This window comes from Macaca fascicularis, chromosome 9, assembly GCF_037993035.2.
Source record: "Macaca fascicularis isolate 582-1 chromosome 9, T2T-MFA8v1.1".
NCBI lineage: Eukaryota > Metazoa > Chordata > Mammalia > Primates > Cercopithecidae > Macaca > Macaca fascicularis.
In genome coordinates this window covers 20690764-20709368 of record NC_088383.1, presented here as the reverse complement: position 1 = coordinate 20709368, position 18605 = coordinate 20690764, and the positions used below count along the sequence as shown (strand labels likewise).

General features: G+C 36.4%; 1 protein-coding gene across 2 annotated transcripts in view; it reads right to left on the bottom strand.

Moving 5' to 3' along the window:
- The window catches only part of PLXDC2 (plexin domain containing 2), a 467700-nt gene extending 467424 nt beyond the window's left edge, over positions 1 to 276 (bottom strand). For both annotated transcript variants that reach the window (XM_074001155.1, XM_074001156.1), the window contains exon 1: positions 57 to 276. The gene's annotated coding sequence lies outside the window, so the exon portion shown is untranslated. The remainder of the gene's footprint in view (positions 1 to 56) is intronic.
- Positions 277 to 18605: the final 18329 nt, after the last annotated feature.

Sequence of the window (18605 nt, the reverse complement as noted above, 5' to 3'; positions counted from 1 at the left end):
TTCGCTCCTCCAGGCTTCTCCCACCTTCCTCCCTGAAACCGGCAGCCCGCACCGACCTGTCCAATGACTGCACTTTCCTCGGGGCTGGCTGAGGAGTCGCCGCCAACAGATTAAGCCGGGGGAGCCTAGCGAACGGGAGGGAGAGGGCCACTCCAGCCCCGCGCGCCCCCAGCAGCCGGCTGCCCCCGAGCGCGAGGAGAGGGGACGAGTCCGGGGAGCTAGCGGGGGAGCGCGGGGCGGTACCTCCGCGCTGCCTGGGCGCCATCGCCGCACCCTGCTCGCGCGTCCTGGGCAGCTCCGCCAACTGCTCCCCCCACCCACCTGGCGCCCGGGCCGCCTTCGCGCCCGACTGCGGGGGGCGATCGCGCCCCGCCCCAACCCTGGCGGGGTCTCCCTGGGCACGAAAGGGTTAACCATAGCTCGCTCCCTCCCGGAGGCTGGGTCTGGCAGTGGCTGGGTGTGGAGAAAGCAAACGAGAGCCAGTTGGGTTACCGACTCCGCGAAGCCCCCTCGGACCCCAGCCCCGCGCGGGAGGGTGGCGGAGGGTGGCGCGCCGCAGCGTGGTCCTCGCCATTGCCGCCGCGGCTTTGTAAAGTGTCAGCGGGGGCGAAAGCGAGAGTTTAAAGGAACAGGAGGCCCATTGAATTTCCTACCGGGGCTTTCAGGGGATCTGGCTCCCCGGTTTGTTTTTGTTTTTTCAGCTCGGGGATCTGTTTCCATGTTAACCCTTGCCGGCCCTGTCGTTAGTTATATTATTTTGCATACAGTTAATCATTTTTGAAAGGGATAAATACAAGGAAAAGAAGCAAAGCGCTATTGGTTAAAAGTACAGGATCTAAAGCCCGGATAGCCTGGGCTGGAATTTCACTTGCCCCGCAATGAGCAATTTATCTCCTAGCCTCAGTTATCCATCCATCAAATGGAGAGAATTAGAGTAACGCCCTTATAAGGTGGTTGCAACAGATTGGATGAGTTAACTGTATATTTAATAAATGTAGAACATTGCCTACCGCAAAGTATGTGGCTTTAAGTGTTTCCGAAGCAAAAGTGAGAGAACACTTCAGTCACGTAACAAATTTCCATGTGTTCTAAGTTCCAGTTCCTTTCCACTCCAAGCTCTGAAGAGTCTATGGATGCTGTCAATAGATGTCTCAGCTTGCAGCAAACCCCACTGGAAGTGTATCCGGATAATCAATCTACCTTTGCAAACGTGATGCTCAAAGGATGGCTCTCTCACAAGAAATATGTTTCCCCTAATCCAATACTCAATCTGCTCTTTATTTCAAACGACAGATATACACGAATAAACACAAACATATGTCATGCCTACAACTCTTTATTATGCCATGCCTACAACTCTTTATTATGCCAGTACCCTGGCTCTTTCCTGAGCTTTCCTCTCATAGGTTGATTTCTACTTAGGTAACGATTTTTCTACTTAGGTGAGGATTCTTCTATTTCTGCTTAACCAGGAGTGTTTAAATTCCATGTAATATTACATCTGAATTTGAGTACCTAGATACATACCTGCTTAAAATCAAGTTTGAAAACTGAATCTTCTCATCAAAACTTGATTGTGCGGTTGACCCTTGAACAACAGGGGTTTGAACTGGGAGGGTCCGCTTTTGCATGGATTTTCTTCCTCCTCTGCCACCCCTAACACAGCAAGACTAACCCCTCCTCTTCCTCCTCCTCTTCAGCCCACTCAATGTCTCTTCCTTCTCCTCTTCAGCCCACTCAATGTGAAGACGATGAGGATGAAAGTCTTTCTGATGATCCACTTCCACTTAATAAACAGTAAGTATATTTTATCTTCCTTATGATTTTCTTACAACAGTAGGGTATTAGTAGTTAAGTTTATGAGGAGTCGAAATTGTACATGAATTTTCTACTGTGTAGGGGGTCCGTTCCCCTGACCCCCATACTGTTCAAGGGTCAACTATAGTTTAATTGATGCTGATTCTTTTTGAGAATCATAAATCCATGTGGAAAGCATCCCAAAATATTCTGCACAACTCCAGCTCCCATCATATCTAAAATAATGGGGAATCCAACAGAAACTATTTCAAGAAAGCACCTCTTTTTTTAGACTGGGTTATTTCTCCTTCTTTCACAGTAGAAATATAAGTGTTTCCTCCTCTGACAACAAGTAAATCCCCACCTCTCCTTGCTATCATTTTCTTGCTTTTTTCCTTTATTATTTTATGTGCGTCTTCGTAGCGTTCATTTTTCTTGTTACTTGCGGTCATCAATGCTCTGCCCTCCTGATTGAAACTATATACTTTTTGTAAGTAGAAATTTGATGCCAAAATTTGAAAGGGGGCTAAATGGTCATTCAGGGTCAGTCGGGAAAGACTTTTATATGTTTGGTTAAGTTGCTGATGCTGCTGAATTGTACTGGTTTACTTCTATCTTAATTTTATTCTGAAGAGCTATACACATAGTAAATGCAGAAGTATGGGAGAAGATACAAGTAAGCAAAACTCAATCATGCTTGATGAGATTTGCTGTTCAGAAATAAAGATGAAAGAGCAACATTGTATAACAATAAACTCAAGCTTTGATCATTTGTCTTAAATGTTGATGAATAATTATTTTTAAAAGTATATTCTGCCTTTACATTGTAGCAAGGAAGGAATAAATAAAATGTATGTAGGACAGTATGCTCAGAGTGAAATGGAAAAAGTAGATTACTCTTATCATTCTGGCTAAAGTAGGGTATTTTGTGGCCTAAATTATTTGGGTTTGCCATATACATTTCACCAGAGTAGAAGTGTCTCTTTCCATTTTGTAGTAACAAAGTAAGCGTTCATGGAAGATGTTACATCTTCCATCTGACAGGAGGGAGAGATGTAGTAATGGCTGGAGATCTGTTTGTATTTACTGTAGACACAGGAAAAGAATTGGTGGTTCTTTCACCCACTCCCTTCATTTTAGCTAATCTCTCAAAGAACAAATGAATCAGGAACCACAAATGAATAGCACTTAGATTCTTTGTCCATGACAAAGATCTGGAATTCATACGACACTCTCTCCTTTAAAATAATATATCAGAATCATTCTCAACAACATAGAACTTTGGGCAAAGATTAGCATGTGATCTATTGCCGTGTGGATTTCAAATCTGTTTACAACCCTTATCTCTACCAAGCTTCAGAGAGATTTTTACACATTCCAAGTGCAATACTATCTATAGAAATGTGCTTACAATTAATCACTTTGTTTCATCTCTGTCTTTAACGATGTTGTGTTTCCTAGGACCTGTCCAAAATTGGAACTTGGCTAACAGGATGCTGAAGAAAACAGCATGCTCCCTTGGAAATGAGATTCTATACATGCTGTAGAATACTTGACATTTATTATAATCTTTTATTAACTATTCAGGAAATAGTTTTCATCCATTTTAACAGGATTTGTTAAAACTTTCTACAATTGCTGTCAGATAAAGGGAAATTGCTATTAGTGAATTGCTTTTATTCAGTCCAAATATTATGACCTTTCTTCTAGGTCTCAGCAATTCCTCTCCCTCCTCATTTGGTAGGGCTAATTTTTGACCTCTGGTATGCAATTACAAGACTCGTTTGTTCATCTTGGCTGATCTGCTCTCAGAATAAACTGGAATTCTATTGTACTGTTGATGGGTAATTCCAGCTTTTTGTTCTTTACAGTTTTAAGGAGAAAATTTTATCAATTCTGCGTTTGAATTGAATAAACATATTTTAAAAACTTACTTAACAGCTAACATAACTCTTTTTAATTGGAGCGTTTCACATACAAGAATACTTTATGCCTTTTAGCCTCCTATAAATACTGCATGTACTATTTAGATGAAATTAACAATATAGGCACATTCATAATGAAACAATATCCTGCATTAACATGGCATACATGTTTATAGTCTCCTTTCTGAATCTGAATGAGCTACAGTGGTTTTGACCAGTAAATAGCAAAACATAAAAATGTAAAAAAAAAAAAAAAAAAAAAAAAAAAAAAAGTAGAAAAGATGTTAATAAAATGGAACACTATATTCTCAAAAGGGGGTAGGAGCATTATGTTACCTTTATTTTTAAATGGCAACATTGTATCATAGAAACTTAAACCTTATTCCCAAATTGTGCTCAACGATAGGTTAAATTCCTACATTTTGCAAATAAAGGAAAATGGGCAAGTGCTCAGCAAGCACTTACTGAATTGAAAAATGAAATAAACATGTTAAAGAATATGCTGTACAATGCAGAGTGATGGGGCACCTGGAAAAGTTCTCAAGTGATTATTGCTTTGGACACAGTTGTCAGCCTTATAGCCTATCCAGATTTTGCTAAACTGATGGAAATATCTAAACTGCAGGAAATTTGACTCTCAAATATCAGCCCCAGGAGAAATTGTGCTTCTGCAGAGCCCCTAGTGGAGGCTGTTACTCCTGGCACAGATCACAGGGCTTCTTGTGTTGGAGGCAGGACTGCTCTGATTCCCACAGGCACCACCACTGCTAGTGTCCGCCAACATGACTTGTACTGAATTTCCTTTCCTCATCTTGCATTCATCCTGTTTTCTTTTGCCCTAGATTTCCAGTCTTTTTATTTCCATCTCTACAAAATTTTTATTGATATATAATTTACATAGCTTAAGATTCACCTTTTTTAAGTGTACACTATTCAGTGGTTTTTAGTATGCCCACAAGGTGGTAAAATCCAGACTACCATCTAATTCCAGAACATGTCATCACTCCAAAAAGAAACCCCATACCCGTTAACAATCACTGCCCATTCCCATTTCTCCTCAGCCCCTGGCAAACACTAATCTACTTTCTGTCTCTGGGAATTTGTTCCTTCTGGAGAGCTCACATAAATGGAATCATACAGTATATGGCCTTTTGTGTCTGATTTCTTTTGCTTAGCATGTTTTCAAATTCGCCCATGCTGTTGACTATATCTGTACTTTGTTCCTTTTTATTTCCAATAATATTCCATTGAATTATACTATGGAAAAAGATGAAGTCCATCAGTTATTGGACATTTGGGTTGTTCCCACTTTTTGGCTATTACGAATAATGTGACTTTAAAAATCCAAGCACAATTTGTGTGAACATATGAGCAGTTTGGTAACTCTACAATTAACTTTGTGAGAAAATGACAAACGGTTTTCCACAGTGGTTGCACCTTTTTACTTTCCCAGCAATGCATGAGGGTTCCAGTGTCTCCTCATCCTTGCAAATACTTGTTAATTTTCATTTAAAAAAAAATTTCAGTGATCCCAGTTGGTGTGAAGTGGTATGACATTCTGGTTTTTATTTGCATTTCCCTGATGACTATTGATGGTAAGCATCTTTTTTTGGGCTTATTGCGCATTCGTGTATCTTCTCTGGAAAAGATTCTCTCTAAGTCCTTTCTCATTTTTAATTGGATTGCCTTTTTATTGTTGAGTTGTACGAGTTCTCAACATAGTCTGGATGTTGGGTTCTTAAAATATGTAGGATTTGCAAACATTTTCTGAAAGAAATGAAATAATATGGGTTGTCTTTTCACTTTCTTGATAGTGTTCTTTGATGCACATTTTATTTTGTTTTGATAAAGCACAATGTATATATTTTTCTTTGGTTACTTCTACTATAGGTGTCATGTATAAGAAACCTATGCCTATTCCAACGTTGATTTATACCTATATTTTCTCCTAAGAATTTTGTAGTTTCGCTTTCATATTTAGATATTTGATCCATCTTATATAAATTTTGTATAAAATGTGAGGAAGGGAACAAAAATTATTCTTTTGCATATGGACATACAATTGTCTCAGCCACTTGTTGAAAAGATTGTTACTACATTGAATGATCTTGACATCATTGTTGAAAATCAGTTGGCCGTAGACATATAGGTTTCTTTCTGTACTCTCAATTCTATCCCATTAATATATATGTCTATCCTTATACCACACTGTTTTGGTTATTGTAGCTTTTTGGTAAGAGTTGAAACGAGGAAATGTGAGTCCTCTTGCTATGTTCTTTTTGTCAAGATCGATTTAGCTAGTCTGAGTCCTTTGCATTTTCATATAAATTTTAGAATCCGGTTGTCCATTTCTCCAAAAGAGGCTGTTGGAATTTTTATTGGGATTTAATTGAACCTCCAGATTAATTTTGGGACTGTTGCCATCTTGACAATAGGAAGTCTTCCAATCCATGCATATGAGATATTTTTCTATTAATCTTGCTCTTCTTTAATTAATTTCAATATTGTTATGTACTTTTGTAGCTTCAATGTACTAGCATTGCACTTGTTATATTTATTTCTAAATATTTTGTTCTTTTTGATGCTGTTATAAATGAAATCGTTTCCTTAATTCCACTTGTAGATTTCGAATGGCTCTCGTATTAGTTTGCTAGGGCTTCCACAACAAAACACCACTGACTGAGTGGTGTAAACACTCACATTTCTGGAGGCTAAGAGTCCCAGATCAGGGTGCCAGCAGTTTTGGTTTCTTCCGAGGCCTTACTTCTTGGCTTATAAATGGTCATGTTCTCACATGATCTTTTCTCTGTGTATACATCTTCCTTCGTGTCCAAATTTTCTTTTATCATAAGGACAGCAGTGAGATTGGATTAGGAACCACCATAATGGTCTCATTTTAACTTGAACACCTCTTTAAATGCTCAATTCCCAATTACAGGCACATTTTCGGGTTCTGGGAATTAGGTCTTTAACATATGAATTTGGAGGGGGAAAAATCCAGCATATACCAGCTAATAGATAGGAATACAACTGATTTTTGTTTATTAATTTTGCAAACTTGCCAAATGTATTTATTATGTCTAGTAGTTTTTTACAGGCGTAAGAATTCCTTAACGTTTTCTTTTAGGTATAAGATCTGCAAATATCTTTTTTTCTTTTTTTGTCTTCATTTCCCATATAGATAGATGCCTTTTGTTATATTTTCTTGCCAAATTACCCTGGTTAGAACCTCTGGTACAATGTTAAATGGAAGTGTTGACAGTAGTTGTCTTGTTCTTGATCCTACAGGGAAAGCTTTAACTCTTTCACCATTAAACATGCCATTAGCTGTGGAGTTTTCACTGATGACCTGTATCAGGTTGAGCGAGATTCCTTCCATTCCTAGTTTATGAGTATATTTATCATGAGTGGGTGGGGATTCTGCCAATTTTTTTTCTGCATCAACTAATAAGATTGTGCATTTGTTTCTTTTATTCTATTGGTATGGTGTATTACATGGATCGATTTTAAGGTGTTGAACCAACTTTATATACTCAAGAGAAATTCTACTTGGTCATGGATATGGTCTTTTTCTCAGATACTAAATTTAGCTTTCTAGCATTTTAACAAAATTCTGCATCCATATATATAAGGGGCATTAGTTTTTATTTGTCTTTTCTTGGGAAGTCTTTGCGTGGTTTTGGTATCAGGGTAATACTACCCTCATAGAATGAGTTAGGAAGTGTTCCTTCCTCTTTACTTTTTGGAAACAATATGTGTTAATTTATCTTTAATCTTTTTAATAGAATTCACCAGTGAAGCCATCTGGGTATGATTTTTTTGTGTGCGTGGAAACTTTTTTCATTATTAACTTACTGTTTCTCCTTTTTATCAGTCTAGTTAGATTTTCTATTACTGTTTGAGCCTGTTTTGATATTTTCTTTGTCAGGAATTTTCCATTTGTTATCTAATTTATTAGTATACAATTGTTTATCATATTCCCATATAATGGTTTTTATTTCTGAACGGTTGGTAGTAATGTCTACTTTTTCATTTCTGATAACTTGGGTGTTCTGTCTTTTTTCTTGTTAAACTAAAGTAAAGCTTTGTCAATTTTGTTAATCAAAATCTAACAGTTTTGTTAACATTCTTGATTGTTTTTCTATTCTCATTCTCTATTTCTTTTATTTCCACATTAATCTCTCTTGTTTACCTCCTATTTATTTTAGGTTAGCTTACATTTTTTTCTAGTTTCTTAAGGTGGAAAGTTAGGTCATTGATTTTAGATCTATTCTTTTTAAATGTAGGCATTTGTAGCTATAATTTTCTTTCAGAACACTGTTTTTGCTGCATCCCAAGTTTTGGTATATTGTGTTTTCATTTCATTAATCTCAAAATGTTTTCTAATTTCCCTTCTGATGTCTTCTTTTATCCATCAGTCATTTAGGAATGTGTTGTTTAATATCTACATATTAGTGAATATCATAAATTTTCTCTATTATTGATTTCTAACTTTAGTTCCTTTTGGTCTGAGAACGTATTTTGTATGATGTCAAACCTTTTACATTTATTGAGACTTGTTGTATTGACTAATATGTAGTCTATTTTGGAGAACATTCAGTGAGCACTTGAGAATAATATATTCTGTTGTTTTACAGACGTTTTACAGAAGTCCACAAATATAGAGAATGTTCTGCAGAGGTCTCTGGTCTAGATGGTTTATAGGTTTGTTCAAGTCTTCAGTAGTAGGTTTAATTTTGTGTTTACTTGTTCTAACCGCTATTTAATGTCTTCAACTATTATTTTTAAATTATCTTTTTATTTTTTCAATTATTTCAGTTTTTCTTTATGTCTTTTATGCTCCATTGTTAACTGCATATATGTTTATAATTGTGATATCTCCTCAGGTTGACTCATAATTATAAAAAGTTCTTTTGATCTCTGGTAACAATTTTTGTTTTAAAATCTTTTATTGTCAAATATTAGTATGGACTCTCCAGCTCTCTTGGTTACTCCTTAGATGGTGTATGTTTTCCTATTCTTTTAATTTTTTATGGGTGTCATTGAATCTAAATTTTGTCTCTTAGAGTTAGCATATAGATAAACTTTGCTTTAAAAAAATCTATTATGCAATATCTTTTAATTGGAAAATTTAATCAATTTAAATGTCATATAATTACTGATAAGGTAAGGTTCATATTTGCAATTTTCTTATCATTTTCTTTTTTGTTGTTGTTTTTTGATGGAGTCTTACTCTATCACCCAGGCTGGAGTGCAGTGGCACCATTTTGGCTCACTGCAACCTCCATCTTCCATGTTCAAGCGATTCTTCTGCCTCTGCCTCCTGAGTAGCGGTGATTACAGACGTACGCCACCACAGCCAGATGATTTTTGTATTTTTAGTACAGACAGGGTTTCACCATGTTGGCCAGGCTGGTCTTGAACTCTTGACCTCAGGTGAATCACTTGCCTCAGCTTCCCAAAGTGCTGGGATTACAGGTGTGAGCCATCACGCCCGGCCAGTTTTCTATATGTATTTTTCCCCCTTATTTCTGACTTATTTAGTGTTTAATAGATATATCGCCTAGAGTACCATTTTAATTCTTGTGTTATTTCTTTTCTATTTTATTGTCCTAGCAGTTGTCCTGTGAATTATAATTAATATCTTAATTTATAATGATCTAATTTTAATTAATACAAAATTAATTTTAATAGCATACAAAAATTTTGCTCCTATATAGCTTTGTTATCCCCCGCATGCTGTTTTTGGCATAAATTACATGTTTATACATTGTGCACCCATCAACGTAGATTTATAATATTGCTTTATGCAGTTGTCTTTTAAAGTCAGGAGAAAAAATTACAAAAAAACCCCACAAAACCTTATACTGTCTTTTATGTTTACGTATGTAGTTGTTTTTACTGGTGCTTTTTAGAAAAAAAAGAAAATTCATGTGAATTAGAGTTACTATCTAGTATTCTTTCATTTTAGCCTGAGAACTCCTTTTAGTATTTCTTGTCAGGCAGGTTTTCCAGCAATGAACTCCTTTGGTTTTTGTTTATCTGGGAATGTTTTATCTTCACCTTTATTTTTGAAAAATAGTTTTGCCTGCTATAGAATTCTTGGTTGACAAAGTTCTGTTTTGTTATGTTTTCTAGCACTTTGCATATATCATTTCAATGCCTTTTGGTCTCCAATATTTCTAATGAGAAATTCAATATCAGTCTTATTGAGAATTCTGTTTATGTGATGAATCATTTCTCGCAGTACTTTCAAGATTCTTTCTTTTCCTTCAACAGCTTATTATGATATATCTAGGTGTGGATTTCTTTGATATTTTTCCTAGTTGGAGTTTGTTGAGTTTCTTGGGTGCATAACTTAATCATTTTCATCAAATATAATAAATTTTTCCAACTACTTCCTCAGCTATTTTTCTGTCTCTTCTCTTAGTTCTCTCATTCTGGAATTCTGTTTTGTATCCATCAGTGCACTCGATGTTGTCCCACCATTCTCTGATATCTGTTCATTTTTCCTTAATTTTTTCTTCTTTTTGTCTCTCAGAAAAAATAATCTCAGTTGACTGTATTGAAGTTTACTGATTCTTTCTTCTGACTGTTTAGATAATCTGGTGAACCCCTCTAGTAAATTTTTCATTTCAGTTATTATATTTTTCAAACCAGAATTCCTTTTTGGTTCATTTTTATAATGCCATTTATGAGCATGAATTCTCATGCTTAAAAAAAACTTATTTACACATGGTTTATTGCAGGTTTTTGAACATATTTGAACTAGTTTGTTTAAATTTTTGTCTAGTGAAACCAACATATGAGCTTCTTCAGAGATAGTCTCTATTGATTGAATTTTCCCTGTGCATAGGCCAAATATTCTTACTTTTGTGCATGTCTCATAATGTTTTGTTGGGAACTGGACATTTTAAATCATACTGTGTGACAACTTTATAAATCAGACTCTCTTCCCTCACCAGGGTTTGTTGTTATTGCTGCTTGATATAGCCATTGTTTATCTAGTAAATTTTCTGAACTAATTTCATAAAGTCTGTATTCTTTGTTAAAAGTGGCCTCTTAAGTCTCTATTTGGTTAGCCAAGGGGTCAGCTAATTGTTAGACAGAAGTTTCCACACACACACAAAAAATGGATTGAAAAATTATTTCAGTCTATGCCAAGGGGCTGTGTGTGCCTGTTGGGGTTAGCCTTCAACACTCAGCCTGGCAGTCCGCAAATCTGCTTTAAGCCTTCACTTTCTGCTGATGGTCAGCCAGAAGTGAGTCCTTACAGGCTTATAAGGTCTTTCTGTAGCCTTATGCATGCACGTGGCCTTCTACAGTCCAGAAATACATTGTAGATTCTCAAAACTCATCTAGATTTCTCATTCTTCAGTTTCTCCTTTTAAACTTTTTGGTTAGTCTATTATTTGCCCCATCAATTATCAATCTCCATAGGCAACCACAAAGGTAAAACTCTTGCTTATAATTGTTTCTGACAAATGCCCCCACACTCACCTGCCATATGGCTTTTAGTACTGGGAAACTGCCAAGTTACCTTCTAAGTGGGTCTTTCTGGAATCTGTCAGGCAGGTCTAATAAGGACAGATATTCGGAAATGACTCCAGCTCTGTTTTCTAATTCCAATAGCTAGCAAGGTGCACCAAGAATGCAGACTGTTATTTTTTATGGTTGCCATTGAGTTGAAGAGCAAGACATAGAACTAGAGCATGATAAAATTCCATAAAACTCCCAGGTTTTTGTTGAGTATCTATTTTTTATTGAATAAACATTTTCTGGGTTCCTTCAAGCATTTGGTTAATTTCTAGAATCCTGAAAAAGATGATTCTGTTACCTTTGCCAGTTGCTTTTCTAGAGGAGAAAATTTTTGAGATCCTTATTCTAACATTTTTACTGATGTCACTCCTGCACCTTTTTAAATAGTCTGAAAACTTTAGAGATTAAGGATGTTTATAAAAAATAAATGTGAAATAATTAAAGTATAACAAGAAGATATAGTACATGAAGTTATAATATCTGGTTTAACTTTAACATTAAAGTAAGTTAAGTCTTTCAAAATAGGTGGGGATAGAATAGCATCACATTTGTATATTCTTTTGACTTAAGAATATTTGTTAAGAGATTTAAAAAATACACTAGTTCCCCCCTACCTTTTTATGCATTTTGGTTTGAAAATGTTAATATATGTCATAATAGAAAATATTTATATCTTTAAACTCATTAACCTCATACTGCCTGCTCCTACACAATGCAGGACTGCAAACTACTGCTCAGCATCCCTTTGCATAATTTTTAACTAAATAAGTATTAACTTTTAATCTGTAAGATAAAAATGAGTTACATCAGACCAGGCACAGTAGCTCATACCTGTGATCTGATCACTTTGGGAGACAGGTGGGAGGATCACTGAGTCCAAGAGGTCTAGACCAGCCTGGGCAACATGGCATTACTTTGTCTCTACAACAGTAAAAAAAATAGCCAGCCTAATTTTCTGTGTGGTGGCATATACTTTAAGTCCAGCTCGAGCCTGGGAGGCTGAGGCTGCATGAGCCAAGATTGTGCCACTGCATTCCATTCCAGCCTGAGTGGCAGAGCAAAATCCTGTCTCCGAAAAAAAAAAAAAAAAAAGCAGCATGAGTAGCATAGATGAAAGTTGACTTCTGAGTTATTAGAAATCTTAGCAAATAGTTCAAATAAATATATTCATTTTCTCACTTGACTTATCAATGTATTCTCGTAAAAAATTAAAATCTTTTATTAATCAATCCAGTCTCAACAAGTAAACAGATGAAGAGCATGTTATCATATTTTGAACATTTCTTAAAAGAGGTAGATTGACCTTAAAGACATTTCTTTATATACAGATGTTCACTAAAATGACTCATTAAAGTGATTTGTTGTAATAGCTCTTTTAACACTAATGGATATTGACCTCAGCCCATTATTTTGTGCTTCTCCATACTCTTTCTGGTTGGATTTTAGCATGTTTCCAAAGTGATCCTAAGATCTTAAATGCACTAAAGATGTTTCAAGTTCTCTAACTTCCTTTTATTGTGGTGAAATATGCATAACATAACATTTAGCATCCTAACCATTTTTAAGTGTATAATTTCATGGTATTAAGAACTTTCGCATTGGATCAGGTGTGGTGGCTCACACCTGTAATCTCAGCAATTTGGGAAGCCAAGGAGGGCAGATCACTTGAGGCCAGGAGTCTGAGACCAGCCTGGTCAACACGGTAAGAACCCTGTCCCTACTAAAAATACAAAAATTGGCCAGGTGTGCTGGTGTGCACCTGTAGTCGCAGCTACTCAGGAGGTTGAAGCAGGAGAATTGCTTGAGCCCAGGAGGTGGAGGTTGCAGTGAGCCAAGATCACACCACTGCACTGCTGCCTGGGTGAAAGGGCAAGACTCCATCTCAGAAACCAACATCATTCTCTACCTTCAAAACATTTTCATTATCCCAAAGTGAAACTCTGTGTTCATTACGCAATAATTCCCCATTCCACATTCCCCCATCCATTCATAACCCCTATTTTACTTTTCATCTTTATGAATTTGACTAGGCTAGGTACCTCATATAAATGAAATCACATAATGTTTGTTCTTTGGGGTCTGGCTTATTTCACTTAGTATAATGTCCTCAACATTCATCCATGTTGTGCCATGTATCCAATTTCATTCCTTTTTAAGACTGAATAATATTCCATTGTTTGTACATAACACATTTTGTTTTTCCATTCATCCATTGACAGACATTTGTCTGACCTCCTTTCTTGAGACAATTTTTAACAAAAACGATGGCATATAATTAGTTCATATGTTCAAGCCAAACTAAGTTGGAAAAGAAAATTATGCTAGCAAGTGAAGAAGAAAACACATTCCATATAAATCCCTTAGGCCACATTCATATTTCAAGGTACCATATCTACATGACTAGAATGCAGATACATTTGAGTTATTTATCTGTTTACCTGTATATGAACCATTCAACACTGACTGCTGGCTGAAAATTAACTTTTACTTGCTCTTTTATTTCATGTTAATAAACTTGGTGTAACAATCTGTATTCTCAACATTAAGATTTGTAAAACATATACTCTAAAAGTCTTAAATACTACTTAATAATATATTCTTTATAGCAATGGTTTTGCAATATACCAATTTTAAATTTTTAAAAGACAAATTAGTCCTGTTTGTTTGCTTTGTAGTCTTGTCACTCTGGTTTCATTCTTGTTCTAACCTACCCTTCTATCGTCACTTGCTTCAGAATTTTCCTGGCAATCTGGTTTTACCCCCTAAAACTCTCCTTTGCATCCTCAAATATTACTACTTTGTTTCTTAAGATATTGCACTTCCATTTCTATTTTATTTTTCTTTTATCCTCAACTAAGACAATACCATAGAATTAATTTGCTATAAACATATTACTGCAATGAAGGAAATTGAATATCAACATGATTGCAGATATGAACCATTTAAATGTGAGAAATGTTACTGGATTATCACAACTTATCCACTTTTATTAAGGAATAAAGGCTAAATCTCACATGGGATGTGGATAATGAAAATCAACATACACACGAGTCAAGATTGCTCATGTAATGTGATGTGAAAGCTTCAGAAGGCAAGAAAGGGGTGTGGTGAAAACTCTTTCTGCTGTGTATACAGTCACTTGAAACTTGACGGCTTCAGCAAGTTTCTGCACACTCACATCAACAGGTTAATATCAACCCAGTCATCTCAGGATTCTTCACTGTGCCTAGTTTTTCGCCTGGATAAAAAGATAAACCTGAATTTTTTTTTTTTGAGGTAGGATCTCTCTCTGTTGCCCAGCCTGGAAAATAGTGGCACGATCTTGGTTCACTACAGCCTTGACCTTCTGGGCTCAAGCAATCCTCCCACCTCAGCCCCCTAAGTAGCTGGGACCACAGGCACACACCACTACACCCAGCTAATTTTTGTATTTTTGTAGAGACAGTGCTTCACTATGCTGCCCAGGCTGGTAAACCCAGAATTTTATAGAAAATCATATTTACTTCACACGTGATGCTTAGCAAATCTGAATGTATATTTCTAAATTTAAAAACAATATAATGTTCCCTCTTGTTCTGATAAATGAATAATTTATTAAATAATTAGATAAACAGTGTTATACTAGAAGAGAATTCATAGACAAATATTTGGGAGATCCGTTTAGAATAAGCTAATAAACAACCCCTCATTTTAATGGAACAAGTTGAACATATCTTTCACATTGAGTTGATGCTGATGGCACAGGCAAGTCAGGCGGAAGACTTCTTTTCACAGTGTATCAAACCAGATAGGACTAACTAGCGTCTTTCAAAAGAGAAATATACAAAATCTTGGCTCAGAAGACATTATGCCCCAAAGGTCCACACCTGTCATTTTTAATTTTTAAACTGCAACCTGTATTCCCATTAGCAAATATGTTGTGATAAATGTTATGAAGTATGTCAACACCAAAGTAAGTTGCCAGGACAGTCAAAAATATGTTTTTGGTTCATAATAGTACTGAAATTGTACTTATAGCAGAAAAAATGACAAAAGTAAAACATATAACCATTAGTTATATACATGGTTATATACGTATAACCATATACCATATAACATACATACATAATAATATCCTATAAGTTAACTACAAACAAAAAAGGATGGGAGATATTTCAGAGAAATACATATGATAATATTACATTGACCTAATAATAATATGAAAAGCCATGTGAGCAAAAAAAGTAATATGTAACTTTCAAGTAATATATTATTGTACACTTTGACCTTTCCTATAGCTTCGTATTGAGTTTGTCAGGGCCAAGTACTTTAGAAGTTACAGAATTTGGCCACCAATGCTTTTTTCCAGTAGAACATAAGTATTATTTAATCATGACTAATTCACTGAAATACATATGCACTATTTATTGAAATCCTGCAAAAGATGAAGGAACAGTGAAACTCAGGTATTCTCTGACCTACTTAAAATGACAGACAAATCACAGTGTAATTTGTGTATTAAAAGGCAAATGAAAGCTTTAGAATCTCTTAAGAGCATCCAAGAAATTTTAATGAATGCTAATGTGCTATTGTTAATGAATGCTTTTTGCACATAACTGGAAAAGTCTATTCGTTTCTTTTAATACTTAGAGGATTCCATTTATTATTAAAGAATTCAATACTCCCATTTTTTTCTAGCTCTACAGAATATGTGGTCTGACATATTTTACTATCTGTGTGCAATCTCTCCTTCTGGTTTAATTTTAGTTGTCCTGATTAAATCATCCATCATTTTTAGGATGATTTTTCTCCTTATTGGTTTTTGGGACCGTCTCACTAGCTTTAGCTGTTTGCAAGTTTCTCTTTCTGAGATGTCACTTTGAAAATAGTTCAGTGACTTTCTTATTTAAAATTTTTCGAATAGCATTTTAGTTTCAGTTCATTTTTCTATTTATTATTCTTTATGCTTTTCCTGTCTTTTCAGTAGTCAATATGACTTGGGTTTTGAAATTTTGAATTTCTATCTCGATTTGGGGCCTTCAATAAAATAAACAGATCCCCCAAATAAAAAACATCATCTCTATATTTTCATTATACAACTTGTAAATATTCCATAACCTCTAAATCCTGTGGCAATGAGAGAGAAAAGCTTTCTAATATATTGGATTAAGATGATCATGTTAGTTACTTACTGTATGTTAGGGACTGGAGAGTTGAGGTTTGGCTCTGTGTCTCCACTCAAATCTCATCTCTAACTGTAACCCCCACGTGTCAGAGGAGGGCCCTGGTGGGAGGTGATTGGTTCATGGGGTCAGATTTCCTCCTTGCTGTTCTTGTGATAGTTAGTGAGTTATCATGAGATCTGATGGTTTAAAAGTGTGGCACCTCCCCCTGCGCTCTCTCTTTCCTGACGCCATGTAAAACGTGCTTCCTCTTTGTCTTCTGCCACGATTGTAAGTTTCCTAAAATCTTTCCAGCCATGCAGAACTGTGAATCAATTAAACCCATTTTCTTTCTAAATCAACCAGTCTCAGGTTGTTCTTTAACAGTAGTGTGAAAATGGGCTACTGCAAGAGTGTTTTGTATTCATCCCCAAAGACCATTAAACTTTCTATTTTGTGTAGTAGGGAAAGCAAAAAGATATATTGCTTAGGGACCTGAGAATTCACTTTTAAACTTACTTGATGAAGGCCAACCAAGATCAAAAGTCTAGGCAAGAAATGCTTGCACTACAGTACAGAGTGCATACACTATCCTTGGTCATATCTGAACATGAAGACAGAGGATGTGTAAGAGGAGTAGGAGCAAAGAACTCCATGCTTGAGTGGGAGGAAGTTCATTGAAAGATAAAAATCAAGAGGTAACATTTAAAAGACTCTGAAGATCTGTGAGAAGCTATAACAACTGAGCATACTCTGGATAGATACACATATTAGCAAATGATGATCAGAGATAACTGACATGTAGTTCTGGAGACAGCACCAAAGAATGATTCCTGATACAGGACAGGGAGAAATATAGAGATAATATAATGAGAGGATAGACACAGAGTTACAACCACATAATGATCCCTCTCTTGGTTCCAAGTGATACCCGAGAGTCCTCACATCATTAACCTCAAGCCTTGTGTAGCCAATTTTATAAACTCTAAAATTAGATCCAAGATTAATAATGGCCACTTGACTTGGTATCTGCATTTTTATTTGATGTTCATTGGTATCTGAATTTTATTTATTTATTTTTGAGATGGGGTCTCACTCTGTCACCCAGGATGGATTACAGTGGTACTATCATGGCTCACTGCAACCTTGACTTCCCAGGCTTAAGCGATCTTCCCACCTTAGCCTCCCAAGTAGTTGGGACCACAAGTGTGTGCCACTATGCCTGGCTAATTTTTATTTGTCTTTATTTTTTGTAGAGACAGGATTTCACTATGTTGCCCAGGCTAGTCTTGAACTCCTGGGCTCAAGTGACCCTCTTCCCTCAGCCTCCTGAAGTGCTAGGATTATAGGTGTGAGCCACCATGCCTGGTCCTGAGTTTTTTACATAAATGTGATTCTTAACAGGATGAACTTGTCATTATTTCCTGCAAATCTGATGATATTTTAGGAAAAGGACTCTGATCATCTGAGTGTTCTTCCTGCCCACCGCACAAATGAAAAGCATCCACTGAGACCACAGCATGACAGTAGAGAAAGAGTTTAACTGATGTGAGGCTGGCCCCTGAGGGAGAATTGAAGTTATTACTCAAATCAGTCTCCCCAAAGGCTCAGAGGTTAGAGTGTTTATGGATAATTTGGTGGGTAGGGGCTAGGAAATAGGTGCTGCTGATTGGTTGGGGATGGATTCATAGGGGTGTGGAAAACCATCCTTGTGCACTGAGTCTGCCTCTGGGTGGGGCCACAGGATCAGTTGAGTCATGAGTCAGGAGTCCTGGTGGGGTCAGTCTGAAAGATATCTCTGAAAACCAATCTTAGGTTCTACAATAGTGACTTTCTCTATATGAGCAACTGGGAAACTCACACATCTTGTGACCTCTGGCCACAGAAGCCCTGAGCAATAAAAGATTATAGAAACTATGCCTAGCTTATCATAATTCAGGTACCTCTCATAATCCTATTCTTGTGGCCTTTTATTAGTCTTCCAAAGGTGGTTGTAGGCCCCTGAACAAAGAGGGGATTAGTTTTAGGGAGGGACCATTATAATTCTTGCTTTCAAGTAAAACTATAAACTAGATTCCTCCCAAAGTTAGCTTGGACCATGCCCAGGAATGATCAAGGACAGCTTGGAGGTCCGAAGCAAGATGGAGTCAACTATGTCAGATTTCTCTTACTGTCATCATTTTGTAAAGGTAGTTTCAAGGAT